The sequence below is a fragment of the Durio zibethinus genome, chromosome 22 (genome assembly GCF_047325235.1).
Source record: "Durio zibethinus cultivar Kanyao isolate XHJ-2024 chromosome 22, ASM4732523v1, whole genome shotgun sequence".
Classification (NCBI taxonomy): domain Eukaryota; kingdom Viridiplantae; phylum Streptophyta; class Magnoliopsida; order Malvales; family Malvaceae; genus Durio; species Durio zibethinus.
Genome location: NC_143183.1, coordinates 4,034,705 through 4,049,561, shown reverse-complemented (window position 1 = coordinate 4,049,561; position 14,857 = coordinate 4,034,705). Strand labels below are relative to the sequence as shown.

The window sequence follows — 14,857 nt, the reverse complement described above, 5'->3', positions numbered from 1 at the left end:
TGAAAATATAATGCAAACAATAACAACTAATGAACCTAAAATCAAATATAAAGAATAATAAATTGTAAGGAGATAGGGATAGAGAAATCAAACATAATGATTTATAGAGGTTCGGTAATTCTCCACAAGGCACCTACGTCCTCTCTTCTTAGTTGTCTACACCAAGGCTTCAATCCACTATTCTTGAATTGAAAATACAACCTATCTTTTTTTTTCTAAGACTTAAGATAGAAACCTCTACCCTTTGTATTTTGCCCAATCTCACTACAAAGTTCTCAAGAGGATACCTCACTTCTTATTCTCTTTCACCCTTGTATATCAAAGGTAATTTTGCAAACAATAGAACAACCTTTCTAAGGCTAAGTGTTTGCTAAATTTAAGTACAAGAAAATGATGAATGAACAACAAATAAAAATTGGATACAATAAATGCAAAGATATGGACTTTGAAGCTTTAAAAACTTTGATTCTTTGAGAGAATGAAAATGTCACTTATTGGCTCTTGCTCTTTTGATTCATCTTGATTCTTCTTTTTTCTTGGTGTGTTGGAGTACTCAATTTATAGAGAAATTGAGAAACTATCCGTTGGGAAAGCTTGGAGTGAAGAAATACCCGTTGGAATGATGAAAAAGTAGCCGTTTGAGGTCTTCACGCCCAGAACCAATCGATCCCTTCTTGAGGGGATCGATCCCTTGCCTGGGTGATCGATCCCCTATGTGGGGGGATCAATCCCTTTTCTGGATTTTCAGCTTGGGGGGCATTTTGTTTGAGGAAGCAATCGATCCCTTCTATAGGGGATCGATCATGTCCAAGCTGGTGGTTGTTTCCCGTTTTGTACTCTACTCACTAATTTGATCATAACTTGAGTTACACAAATTTAAATCATAAATTATTTAAGATTTAGAAACTAGTCTTAAAGAGCTTTCGATCTATATAAAGTTCATCACCTAATTCACTGTGTACGAATTATAATGAATTTTCAAATCTACCCCTTGTGCAGTTTCATGGACAACTGCAGTGTGTCTAGTAAAAATTCAAAATCTTTTTCTTAGAAAATTTGGATTTTCATTTTGTTTAATCCATTAGAAAGTAGACTCAAAGAACTTTCCAACCATATAAAATTCAAATATTAAAACCTTGTGAATTTATACAAAAAAATAAAATAAGTTCAATGTTGGAAAACTTTGTTCTTGTAAAAATAACTTTCTTAACTTAATTTATTTGCCAAAACCAATATTATCAAAATTGTATTAAGTCTGAAATGAATAAGTTCCCTTTAAAAACAACAATTGGACTTTGATTTAAGCTCAAATAAATAATCTTTAAAGGTAAATTTAGTTTGAGAAATATGACACCAAGAAAGGTTTGTTTAAACTTTGAAAATCATATTATTTATTTAGTACCAAAATATAAAACTTAAGAACATGTACTAAATAAATCTTTTTCAAAATCTTGATCAAGTTTATTTAGCTTTAATGTTTTTGTCATTTCAAAATAAAGATATATTTAAGGCTAACAAATTATTTATTTCAAATCATTATAACTTTCTTTTATCATAAAACAATTGTTTTTATTCATACAAGCTTATTTGAATTAAAATAATATTAATTGATTAATATTTTGACAATTAATAAGTAAAAGATTTTAAAATAAATATATTTATTGAACAAATTTAAATAATCATAACTTTTTGAGTAATTATCTATTTAAAATCATTATTTAAAATCGTTATGACATTTTATTTTGTAATAAAACAATTGTATCAGTTCATATAGCCTTATTCAAAATAAAATAATACTAATTTATTAATATTCCAAAAATTAATGAATAAAAAATTTAAAAAATGAATCTATTTACTGAATAAATTCAAATAGTTATGACTATTTAAATAATTATCTATTTTAAATTATTATAGCCTTTTGTTTTGTCATAAAACAATTATTTCTATTTATACAAGCTTATTTCAAATAAAATAATATAAATTTATTAATTTAAAAAAATTAATAATTAAAAATTTAAAAAATAAATATGCTTTTTAAACACATTTAAATAGTCAAGACTATTTAAACAATTATTTATTTTAACTAGTTATGACTTTTTATTTTGTCATAAACCAATCGTTTCTATTTATACAAGTGTATACGAAATAAAATAATACTAGTTTATTAATATTTCAAAAATTAATAATTAAAAAATTTAAAAAATAAATCAGTTTATCAAGTAAGTTCAAATAATTATGATTGTTTGAACAATTATTTATTTCAAATAGTTATAATCTTTTGTTTTGTCATAAAACAATTGTTTCTAATCATACAAGTTTATTCAAAATAAAATAATACTAATTTATTAATATTCTAAAAATTAATATGTAGTAGATATAAAAAATAAATCTATTTACCAAATAAGTTCAAATAGTCATATCTATTTGAACAATTATCTATTTTAAATCATTATGACTTTTTGTTTTCTTATAAAACAATTGTTTCATTCATGGGAAATTATTCAAAATAAGATAATACTGATATCTTAATATTTTGAAAATTAATAAGAAATTTAAGAACTAAACCTGTTTACAACAACAGTTAAAATGTTATGATTATTTGAACAATTACTTATATCAAATCCTTATGATTTTTATTTTGTCATAAACTAATTGTTTTCTTTCATACAAGCTTATTCCAATTCAAATAATATTAATTTAATAATATTCAAAAAATTAATAACTAAGAGATTTAAAAAATAAATTTATTTGTCAAATTAATTCTAATAGTTAAAACTATTAGAACAATTATCCACTCCAAATTGTTCTAACTTTTTATTTTATCATAAAAAAAATTGTTTCAATTCATAAAAACTTATCCGAAATAAAATAACATTACTTTATTAATATTTCAAAAATTAGTAAGTAAGAGATTTGAAAACTAAAGCTATTTTTTGAACTAGTTCAAATAGTTATGATTATTTGAATAAATATCAATCTCAAATCGTTATAATCTTTGTTTTCTCATAAAATGATTTTTTCTGATTATACAAACTTATTTGGATAAAAATATATAAGAGATTTAAAAAATGAATGTGTTTACCGAACCGGTTCAAATAGTTAAAACTATTAGAATAATTATCTTTTTCAAATTGTTTTGACCTTTTTCGTTAGTTCTATAATAATTTTTTCAGTTCATATAAACTTATTCGAAATAAACTAATACTAATTTATTAATATTCAAAAAATTAATAAGCAAGAGATTTGAAAAAATAAATCTATTTATTGAACAAACTCAAATAGTTATAACTATTTAAACAATTATCTATTTAAAATCATTACAATCTTTTGTATTGTTATAAAACAATTGTTTTAGTTCGTAAAAATTTATCCAAAATAAAATAATACTATTTTATTAATATTTTAAAAATTAATAAGTAAGAGATATAAAAGATAAATCAGTTTACTAAATCAATTTAAATAATTATGGCCACTTAAACAACTATTTATTTCAAATTGTTATTACTTTTTTGTTTTGTCATAAAACAATTGGTTTTCAACATACAAGCTTATTCGAAATAAAATAATTCTAATTTATTAATATTTCAAGAATTAATAAGAGATTTTAAAAAATAAATTTGTTTACTAAACCAATTCAAATAATTATAGTTATTTGAACAATAATCTATTTTAAATTGTTATAACCTTTTGTTCTATAATAAAACATTTGTTTTTGATCAAGCAAGCTTATTCAAAATAAAATAATAATAATAATTTAATAATATTTTAAAAATTAATAATTAAGAGATTTAAAAAATAATATCATTTGTCGAGCCAATTCAAATAGTCAAGATTACATGAATAATTATTTATTTTAAATTGTTGTGACCTTTTGTTTTATTATAAAATAATTATTTTAGCTCATACCAGCTTATTCATAATAGAATAAAACTAATTATTAATATTTTAAAAATTTATAAGTAAGAGATTTAGAAAATAATTTCATTTTCCAAACCAGTTTAAATGATTATAACTATTTGAGCAATTATATATTTCAAATCATTATTATTTTTTATTTTGTCATAAAATAATTGTTTTTGTTAGTATAAGTTTGTTCGACATAAAACAATACTAATTGATCAATATTTACAAAATTAATCAATAAGAGATTTAAAAGGTAAATTTGTTTACCAAACTGTTTCAAATAATTTTGACTATTTGAATAATTATATATTTCAAATTGCTATAACCTTTTATTTTGTCATCAAACAATTAGTTCTGTTTATACTATTTTATTTTGACTAAAATAGTACTAATTTAATAATATTTCGAAACTTAATAACCAAGAAAATTTAAAGATAAATTTAATTGCTAAGCCAGTTCAAATAGTTAAGATTATATGAACAGTTATCTATTTCAAATTGTTATGATATTTTCTTTTGTCGTAAAATAATTTTTTGTTTGTACAAGCTTATTCGGAATAAAATAATATTAATTTAATAATATTTTAAAAATTAAAAAGTAAAAGATTTAAAAAATAAATTTGTTTATCAAATCAATTCAATTGGTTAAAACTATTAGAACAATTATCTATTTAAACTTGTTATGACTTTTTGTTTAGTCAAAAAATAATTGTTTCAATTCATACAAGTTTATTCAAAATAAATTAATATCAATTTATTAACATTAAGAAAATTAATAAAAAAATATTTTTAAAAAATCTATTTACCAAACAAGTTTAAATAGTTATTACTATTTGAATAATTATCCAGTTAAAATCGTTATAACCATTTGATTTGTAAAAAAAACAATTGTTTTAATTAATACAAGCTTATATGAAATAAAATAATATTAATTTATTAATATTTTCCAAATTAATAAGTAACAAATTTAAAAAATAAATCTGTTTATTAAATCAGTTAAAATAATTCTGGTTATTTGAATGATTATCAAGTTCAAATCGCTATGACTGTTTGTTTTATCATAAAACAATTATTTTTTATCATACAAGCTTGTTTGAAATAAAATAATACTAATTTATTAATATTTCAAAAATTAATAAGTAAAAGATTTAAAAAATAAATTTGTTAACTAAACCAATTCAAATAATTATTACTATTTAAACAATTATAAATCTCAAATTGTTAAGATCATTGTTTATCATAAAACAATTTTTTCTGATCATAGAAGCTTATTTAGTTAAAAATAATACAAATTTACTAATATTTGAAAAATTAATACGCAAAAGATTTGAAAAAATTAATCTATTTATCGAACGGGTTCAAATAGTTATAACTATTTAAATAATTATTTATTTAAAAGCATTAAACCTTTTGTTTTGACATAAAATAATTATTTCAGTTCATAAAAGCTTATCCAAAATAAAATAATACTAATTTCTTAATATTTCAAAAATTAATAAGTAAGAGTTTAAAAAAATAAATTTGTTTGTCGAATAAATTTAAATAATTATGACTATTTGAATAATTGTCTATTTAAAATCATTATGATTTTTTTTTGTCATAAAATAATTTTTTCAGTTTATACAAGTTTATTCAAAATAAAATAATACTAATTTCTTAATATTCAAAAAAAAAAAAAAAATAAGTAAGTGATTTAAAAAGCGAATCTATTTACCAAATCAATTCAAATAGTTATGATCATTTGAACAAATAATTATCTATTTTAAATCATTATTATCTTTTGTTTGGTCATATAACAAGTGTTTTTTATTATACAAGTTTATTTAGAATAAAATAATACTAATTTATTAATCTTTCAAAAATTAATAAGTAAGAGATTTAAAAAATAAATTTATTTACTAAATCAATTTAATTAGCTATGACTATTTTAACAATTATATACTTCAAATTGTTATAGCCTTTCATTCTGTCATAAAAGAATTATTTATATTCATACAAGTTTATTTAAAATAAAGTAATACTAATATAATAAAATTTCAAAAATTAATAACTGAGAGATTTAAAAAATAAATTTGTTTACCGAACCAGTTCAAATATTTAAGACTATATGAATAATTTTCTATTTCAAATCGTTAAGATCTTTTGTCTTGTCATAAAATAATTTTTTTCAATTCATACTAGCTTATTCAGTATAAAATAAAATGAATTTATTAATATTTTAAAAATTAATAAGATATTTAAAAAATAATTCTCTTTACCTTATCAATTCAAATAATTATGATTATTTGAATAATTATCTATTTCAAATCGTTATAACCTTTTATTTTTTTCATAAAATAAATGTTTTTATTCATATAAGTTTGTTTAAAATAAGATAATACTAATCTATTAATATTTTAAAAATTAATAAGAGATTTTAAAAAATAAATTTGTTTATCAAAATAGTTCAAAAAGTTATGACCATTTAAGTAATTATTTATTTCAAATCATTATGACTTTTTGTTTTATTATAAAATAGTAGTTTCTGTTCATACAAGCTTATTTAGATTCAAATAATATAATTTATTAATATGTTGAAAATTAATAAGTAAAAAATTTTAAAAATAAATATGTTTATCGAACTAAATCAAATAATCATTTCGAATAATTATTTATTTTAAATTGTTATGACCTTTTATTTTGTCATAAAAAAATTATTTCAATTCATATAAGTTTATTTGAAATAAAATAATACTAAGTTATTAATATTTCAAAAATTAATAATTAAGAGATTTAAAAAATAAATTTGTTTATCAAACATGTTTAAATAATTATGACTATTTAAATAATTATCTATTTGAAATTGCTATAACCTTTTGTTTCATCATAAAATGATTTTTTTTGCTCATACAAGCTTATTTGAAATAAAATAATACAAATTTATTAATATTGAGATAATTAATAAGTAAAAGATTTAAAAGATTATCTGTTTATTAAATAAGTTTAAATTGTTATAACTATTTGAGTAATTATTTATTTCAACTTGTTATGACTTTTTGTTTTGTCATAAAATAATTGTTTCTATTCATATAAGCTTATTCAGATTAAAATAATACTAATTTACTAAAAGTCTAAAAATTAATAAGCAAAAAATTTTAAAAATAAATCTATTTACCAAGTGAGTTTAAATAATTATAACTGTTTAAATAATTATTTATTTCAAATCATTATGACCTTTTTATTTTGTCATAAACTAATTATTTTTGTTTATACAAGCTTATTTGAAATAAAATAATACTAATTTATAAAAATTCCAAAAGTTAGTAAGTAAAAAATTTTAAAAATAAATCTGTTTACCAAACGAGCTGAAATAGTTAGGAGTATTTGAACAATTATTTATTTTGAATCTTTATGATTTTTGTTTTGCCATAAAACAGTTGTTTATATTCATATAAGTTTGTTTGAAATAAAATAATACTTGTCATAACATATAGATCCGTAGACCTATCACTAGATATGGATTAAAGAAGAATCACCACCAATCTTTTTTATTAAAGTATGATTGGCCACCTGACAAAATCTGTCCCATTTAAAGAGAAGTCCCATATTGACTTAGGTATCTTTAAATAGTATATTCTAGTTTATGAAACTAGATTTTAAGTTCGAGAGTATGGTTACGCATGAGAAAAGTTATAGCACCCTCACAGCGACCATCCAAAGGATTGTATTAGTTTGATTTTAGATTATCCAAGCCTTAACCATGTTTATGATTTACCAAAATATGTAATATTGAAAATTAATTTTAAAATTATTTAAATAGTTTTGTAATAATTTAAAATAATTCTCTCACTTCAAGAATATTCATGGAGATTAGTGTCCTACCCTGAATAGGCTTCGTTGTTGGATTCATTAATATATTTTTATTCAAGAAAATAATTAATAAAATCTTCCAATGGTTTGGTAAGATTTATTTTGATGTAGATCTCCCAATAGGTTGGTGAGATTTCCTTGTAAATTTATTTTTAGAAACTGAATTAAATCTTCCAATAATTTGGTAAGATTTAATTTAAGATGCAAATCCTCTAATAGTTTGATAGGATTAAAAACATTTTTTTTGTAAACCTTTTTTTATTAAAAGAAAAAAATCAATTAAAATAAATGAACATCATGCAGTAATATAATGTATCATGCAATTAAATAATCATGCAATCACATATTCAAATATGCAAATATATTAATCATATACCAATCATGCAAATAAATATCTATTAATAATTATGTAATTAAATTCATGCAAAAATAAACACCATGTAAAAACTAAATAGACATCATGCAAATAACCTTTTCATTTTTTAAGACAAAAAAATGATTAAAACAAATAAAATATAAATAAATTAAATAGAAAGAAAAAAAAAACATATATATACCGAAAGTAGCTCAACTGTAGAGAAGAAGACTGGCTGAAGTGACTTGGAATGGTGGCTTGGCTTGGCTCACCTATTGGTTGCTGAAATTGGGTCGTGCAGTAAGGTTGGATGATTTGCGTGGGTTTCGGGTCAGTTTGAAGAAACACATAGATCTTGGCACACAAATCCCTCAAACGCTGTCGTTTCAGCAACAATATAAAATCCAACAAATTTTGGTTTTTTTCATATTAGCTTTCCCCTTTCTCTTTTTTCTTTTCTTTCCTTCTCACTCTAGCCTGATGAACACAATGCCGATTTCTAGAAATTACAACTAGAAAGTCTTTCAACCACTAACAACTTGAAGGAAAACTAGATTATTTGGCCAAAAAACTAGAAATTTGGCTAGAATATCACCAAAGAATTCAACCTTGTTGGAAACTTCAATAAAAAAAAATTTAAAAATTCATCTAATTTTCTAGATTTTCTAAGAAATTCCACAAAAAAAAGAAAAAAATCCAAGAAATTCCAACCACTCCCAAAAACCAACCCAAGAATTTCACAATCAAAAACTCAAAGCCAAAAAATTAATTCCCCAAATTAGAACTTCAAAATTAATCCCTAAAAAATAAAACAAAACACATTTAACCCTAAAACCTTTTTTTTTTTCCTTTTTTGATTTCTCCCCCCACTTTGTGTGTATGCTTGAATATCATTTTATCGGGATTCAATCCCTTTTTATTTTGACAAGTAAATCGAATCTGGGATTGTGATTGCATGTGATTTGATTATGACTTAATTTCAGTGTTTACATAAATCAAGCACCAAAATTTCTTGCAAAATCTTCAATTTTTTTTTCAAGCTTTCCTTTTTTTCCCTTTCTTTTTTTTTTACTTTTTGAAACAAGTAAAATTAAATAAATAAATAAATAAATAAAACAAATTAAATCAAATTAAAAAAATTTCTATTGGGCCTGAAGCTCGTTTTCATTACGAAAAAAAATTTAGACAAAATAGGGTGTTTACACCTTTTTTGCATAATTTCTTTGAAATAGGAATTACACAAAGATGAAAAGACATCAATTTTGGTCAAGTCAACTCAAAGATCCTCTAAATAGAGGCATGCAATTTGAAAAATGAGCTCCTCTATATAGAGGCCAAGCGAATTTAAACTTATTTAAAATTTTAAAATTTAAACTTATTTAAATCTTTCAATTATTTAAACTTATTTATCTTAATTTAAATTAAATAAAATTTATCTCAAAACTCACTTATTTCAAATATATATGTACAACATTTAAAATTTAAGTAGCTTTTTCATATTAAATCCCTAAATATTGGTAACTATCAAAAGCATTATATATATATTTCCAACTAAAACTACAAAATTCATATTTCAAATATATATGATATTTGCACAGAATTTGATTTCTCTTTTATCACTTATCATATCTTTTTAAATTCAAAAAAATTATCCATAAATCTTGATTATCATATTATGTATTAATGCCATACATTCTCTTTACCAACAACATTTGTTAGGTTATATATATGCCTAAATTATGAGTGGTATAACATGGTTTCTTTTAACCTATTTATGAAATTGCCATCAATAATCATTGAAATTTATTATCATTAACAAATTAAGAATGTGGATTTCTACAATATCAAACTCCTTGAGCTAGAATATATTTCAATGAGATATAAGTTCCAGTGATGTGAGGTAAGCTCTTCCCTTGATATATGTGCTTTGTACATGTTGTCTATTTTTTTTGTGCAATTATGAATGCACAAATGTTTTTTCAAGAATTATCATTGTGTGTGTGACCCACAAAATTGAAATGTTATGTAGTAATGTAGCTATTGGGATTTGCCTTGAATCTCATAATCCTACATTAAAAGTAAAATGAAGTTAAATGAAGTTAAAGGAGTTTGAGTTTATTTTGTATCCCACATCAGGAGTTTAGTAAAGGTATAAGGGGTTTCACCCTTATAAATAAGATGTTTTGATTTTGATTTGATAATTCTAGATAGTTAGACACCAAGAGAATAGCTAGGTGAGTAGGCTATTAAAATAGTGTAATTGAATTTTGGGTTAAGTTTTGAGTAAGAAATTTTTAGTGATTTTTCTCATTTAAAAAATCTCTCAATTGTAAAAATTTATTTAATTGATAGTGGATTAGGTTTAGAGTAGGCTATTTTGAGTTGGTAGAAACATATATATTTATGTTCTTATTCTTGATTTAAGCTTGCTATTTTATTCGTGGGTGTTGCATGTAGTGTTGATTTTTCAATAAATGGTATCAGAGCTATAGTAATCCCTAATAAGTGGTATCAGAGCGAAGTTCAAAGTTTGAGGTTCGTGAAAAGAAGAGGCAGGCTTAAAAGAGATCGTGAGATCGTGAAGCAAGTATTTCAAAATGTCTGAAGAAGATATATCTAGTATGCCTATGTCAAAGTTTGAGATTTCGTTATTTGATGGAAAAAGTAATTCATATTATGGGAAAGTACAATTTAATATCTGTTAGTATAACATGGATTAGATCAAGCATTAGAGAGTAGAAAACCTGAGAGAATGTCTGACGGTAATTGGAATAAAATTCAGAAAAAGACTGTTAGTACTATTAGATTAGCATTAGATCTAGAGGTAAAGTATAATGTATTGACTGTGAGTATTCCAAAGACTTTGTGAGATAAGTTTGAAGATATTTATGCATTGAACTCATTAACTAACAAATTATGTTTGAAAATAGATATGTATTCTCTGAAAATTGAAGAAGGTATAAGTCTTCATAATCACTTGTATGAGTTTAATATATTAGTTTTCCAATTATTGATGGTTTCGGTTGATAAGTTAGAGATGAAGAGAATGCTTTAATTTTGTTGTCATCTTTGCTCAAGTCTTTTAAGCCTTTAGTTCAGACTTTGTTAGTAGGTAGGTTTACTTTGAAGTTGAATGATGTAACTACCTTGTTGCATGAGAACGAAAGGTTTATGAAAACACAAAACTCATCACTTGGAGAAAGTACACTAGTTATAAAAGGTTTTAATCAAGAGAAAACTCAAAAAAGAATTGATAGATCAAGAAGGAGATCCAAGTTAAGAGACAGAGATTACAGTTATATTGAATGTTATTATTATAGTGAAAAATGATATATCCAAACGTGCTACAAGAAAGTGAAAAGGGATATGACAACTTTCAAAAGGGTGAATGATAAGAAAAAATCGGATAAAGTAAAGAATGATCTTATTGCTGTCATGTCTGATGATGAAAATGTCATTTTGACAACTCGTATGAATGAAATTCAAATTTTGAAAAATGATAAATGTTGGGTTTTAGATTCAGCTGCTACAACCCATGTTTGTAATGATAGGAATTACTTTATTGAGTTAGATAAAAATGAGAAGTATGGAGATATTGTAGTTGCTGTAGACACCCAATTGGGTCCGGCCCAAATCAATTGGGCCTGGCCCAAATGGGTAAGCCCAATTCAATTTTATCTTGTATTTTTTTTCTTTTCTTCTTCTTTTGTATTTTATGTATTGTATTATTTATTATTATTATTATGTATTAATATATGTATATATTTATTTATTTTTTTTTTGTTAATATTTATGTGTATTTTATTATTTATGTATATATATATATATATTTTTATCTTTTTTATTTTATTCATTTTTGTATTTTTACTTATCTAATTATATATCTGATATATATATATTTTTTATTATTTATCCTATAATATCTGTTGATTTATCTTCTCTAATTATCTAGTTTTTTTTTTTTATTTTGATTTTTATTTTGGAGGGCTAGGATTGAAAGTTGAAGAATCCCACTGGGAGTGGGAATTCAATCAGAAGAGTCCAGACTGGATTCAAAGATTGAATTCTCGTCCAAAGGGGAATTGGGATTGATCAGAAACTCCTGATCAATCCCTATATAAAGCACCTCCTGGAACAGAATGAAAACACACAGAAAACAGTAAGCAAAGCTACTGATTTGAGAGAAAAAGAAAGAAAAAGAATCCGAATAGGAGAAGGCAGGCGTCTGGATACACGCCACAATCTTTTTTTTCAAACAAAAATGGTTGTTTCATTTTCTGAGGATTTTTTTCTTTGGTTTTCTTGAATCTCAAAAAAAAAAAAAGGAGAAATGAGAGAGTGTATTTCGATTCATATCGGTTAGGCCGGTATTCAGGTTGGCAATGTTTGCTGGGAGCTTTACTGTCTCGAGCATGGCATTCAGCCTGATGGCCAAATGCCAAGTGATAAGACTGTTAGTGGAGGAGACGATGCTTTCAACACCTTTTTCAGTGAAACTGGTGCCGGAAAGCACGTTCCTCGCACTATATTTGTTGATCTGGAGCCTACTGTTATCGATGAAGTTAGGACTGGAACGTATCGTCAACTGTTCCACCCTGAGCAACTCATCAGTGGGAAAGAAGATGCTGCCAACAATTTCGCCCGTGGCCATTATACGATTGGAAAAGAGATTGTTGATTTCTGCTTGGATCGCATCCGAAAGCTCGCTGATAACTGTACCGGACTCCAAGGGGTTTTGGTTTTCAATGCTGTTGGTGGTGGTACTGGTTCTGGCCTTGGATCTCTTCTCTTGGAGCGTCTCTCTGTTGACTATGGAAAGAAGTCAAAGCTTGGTTTCACTGTGTATCCTTCACCTCAGGTTTTTACATCTGTTGTAGAGCTTTACAACGTTGTGCTGTCCACTCATTCGCTCCTCGAGCACACTGATGTTGCTGTGCTTCTCGATAATGAAGCCATATATGACATCTGCAGGCGTTCTCTGGACATTGAACGACCCACTTATACCAATCTTAACCGCCTTGTCTCTCAGGTTATCTCATCTCTTACTACCTCTTTGAGGTTTGATGGAGCTCTGAATGTGGATGTGACCGAGTTCCAGACTAACCCGGTTCCCTATCCCAAGATTCATTTTATGCTTTCCTCCTATGCACCTATTATTTCAGCTGAGAAGGCTTACCATGAGCAACTATCAGTGGCTGGGATCACCAACAGTGCTTTTGAACCCTTTTCCATGATGGCCAAATGTGACCCACGCCATGGAAAGTACATGGTTTGCTGCCTCCTGTACCGAGGTGATGTTGTGCCCAAAGATGTGAATGCAGCTGTGGCCACCATCAAGACCAGAGTGAAGGTTGTTGATGGGAATTTTACAGACCAGAGACGACAGCCTACTCAGCAGCAGCAAAATTTTCATGCGACTGGAGCTGCACCAAACACGGGATCACCTCGATATGAATAGTCATATGCTCAAGGCACAGGTCCTGCCTGGAATGGTCAATTGGTTCTACAACAGCAGCCCTCTTCACCTGTCTATGGTGCTCAGAGAAGTGGCTTGCTACCACCATCACTCTGGAAAGCACAGGCGGCAGACTCTAGCCCAGTTGCGGGTGTTCAATATCCACAGTCAATGGTTACTCAAGTTAGTGTAACACATGGCCAACCTCAAGGACCTCAACATGTGAGAAGTGATCGGGTGGTGGGTATGTACATTCAGCCAATCACAATCGGTCATTTGTCAACAATTAATAACGAGGCTGTTCAGGGAAACCGGTTCGCTGGTTTTCATCCTCAACTAGTTCTGGGAGCACAGTATATGGACATACTTTCACAGCAAATGGCTCCTATGTATCCTCGACAAATGTATGGCAAGTCAAGATAATCTTTTTTCTTGGTATTTTATTTTTTTACTTTTTTTTTGTGCTAGTTATTTTCAAGAGTATTATTTTTATTTATTTTATTTTATTTTATTTTTATTTTTTGCAGAAAAATAAAAATTTTCAAAAAGAAATATTTTTGAAGAAAAGTTGAAAGTATCAATTTTTCTTAAAAGAAAAATAAATTTTCAAAAAAATATATTTTTAGGGAAAAGTTGAAAGTATCAATTTTCCTTAGAAATAAATTTCCAAAAAATATTTTTGGGGAAAAGTTGAAAGTATCAATTTTCCTCAGAAATAAATTTCAAAAAAAAATATTTTTAGGGAAAAGTTGAAAGTATCAATTTTCCTTAAAAGAAAAATAAATTTCCAAAAAAATATATTTTTGGGGAAAAGTTGAAAGTATCAATTTTCCTTAGAAATAAATTTTCAAAAAAGGGATTTTTGAGGAAAAGTTGAAAGTATCAATTTTCCTTGAAAATCGAAATCTCCAAAAAATATTTTTGGGGAAAAGTTGAAAGTATCAATTTTTCCTACACAAGAACAATCATTCTCTCCTTCCTTCCTATTTTTATTTTGATTTTGATTTTTTTTTAAATAATTCGACGACGGAGCCTCTGCAAGTAAAACAGTAGTTTTTCTTGCATACTCTTGAGGTGAGGGAATTTTTTCAATTTTCTGCTAAAAGTATTAGAGTCAATTGAGAATAATTTCCAACAATTAATTACTTGGTAAAATTTTAAGGCTTTTTGGATAACACAAATTTAAGCTGGTACTATCTTTTGATGGGCGTTGTGAGGGTGCTATAACCTTCCTCACACGTAACCGGACTCCCGAACCCTGTTCTGGTTAGCAGACCTGAACCTATTCTTTTAGGG

At 25.4% G+C, this 14,857-nt stretch overlaps 1 pseudogene; it reads left to right on the top strand.

Moving 5' to 3' along the window:
- Positions 1–12,469: 12,469 nt before the first annotated feature.
- Positions 12,470–13,576, top strand: LOC149512494 (tubulin alpha chain pseudogene; annotated as a pseudogene).
- Positions 13,577–14,857: the final 1,281 nt, after the last annotated feature.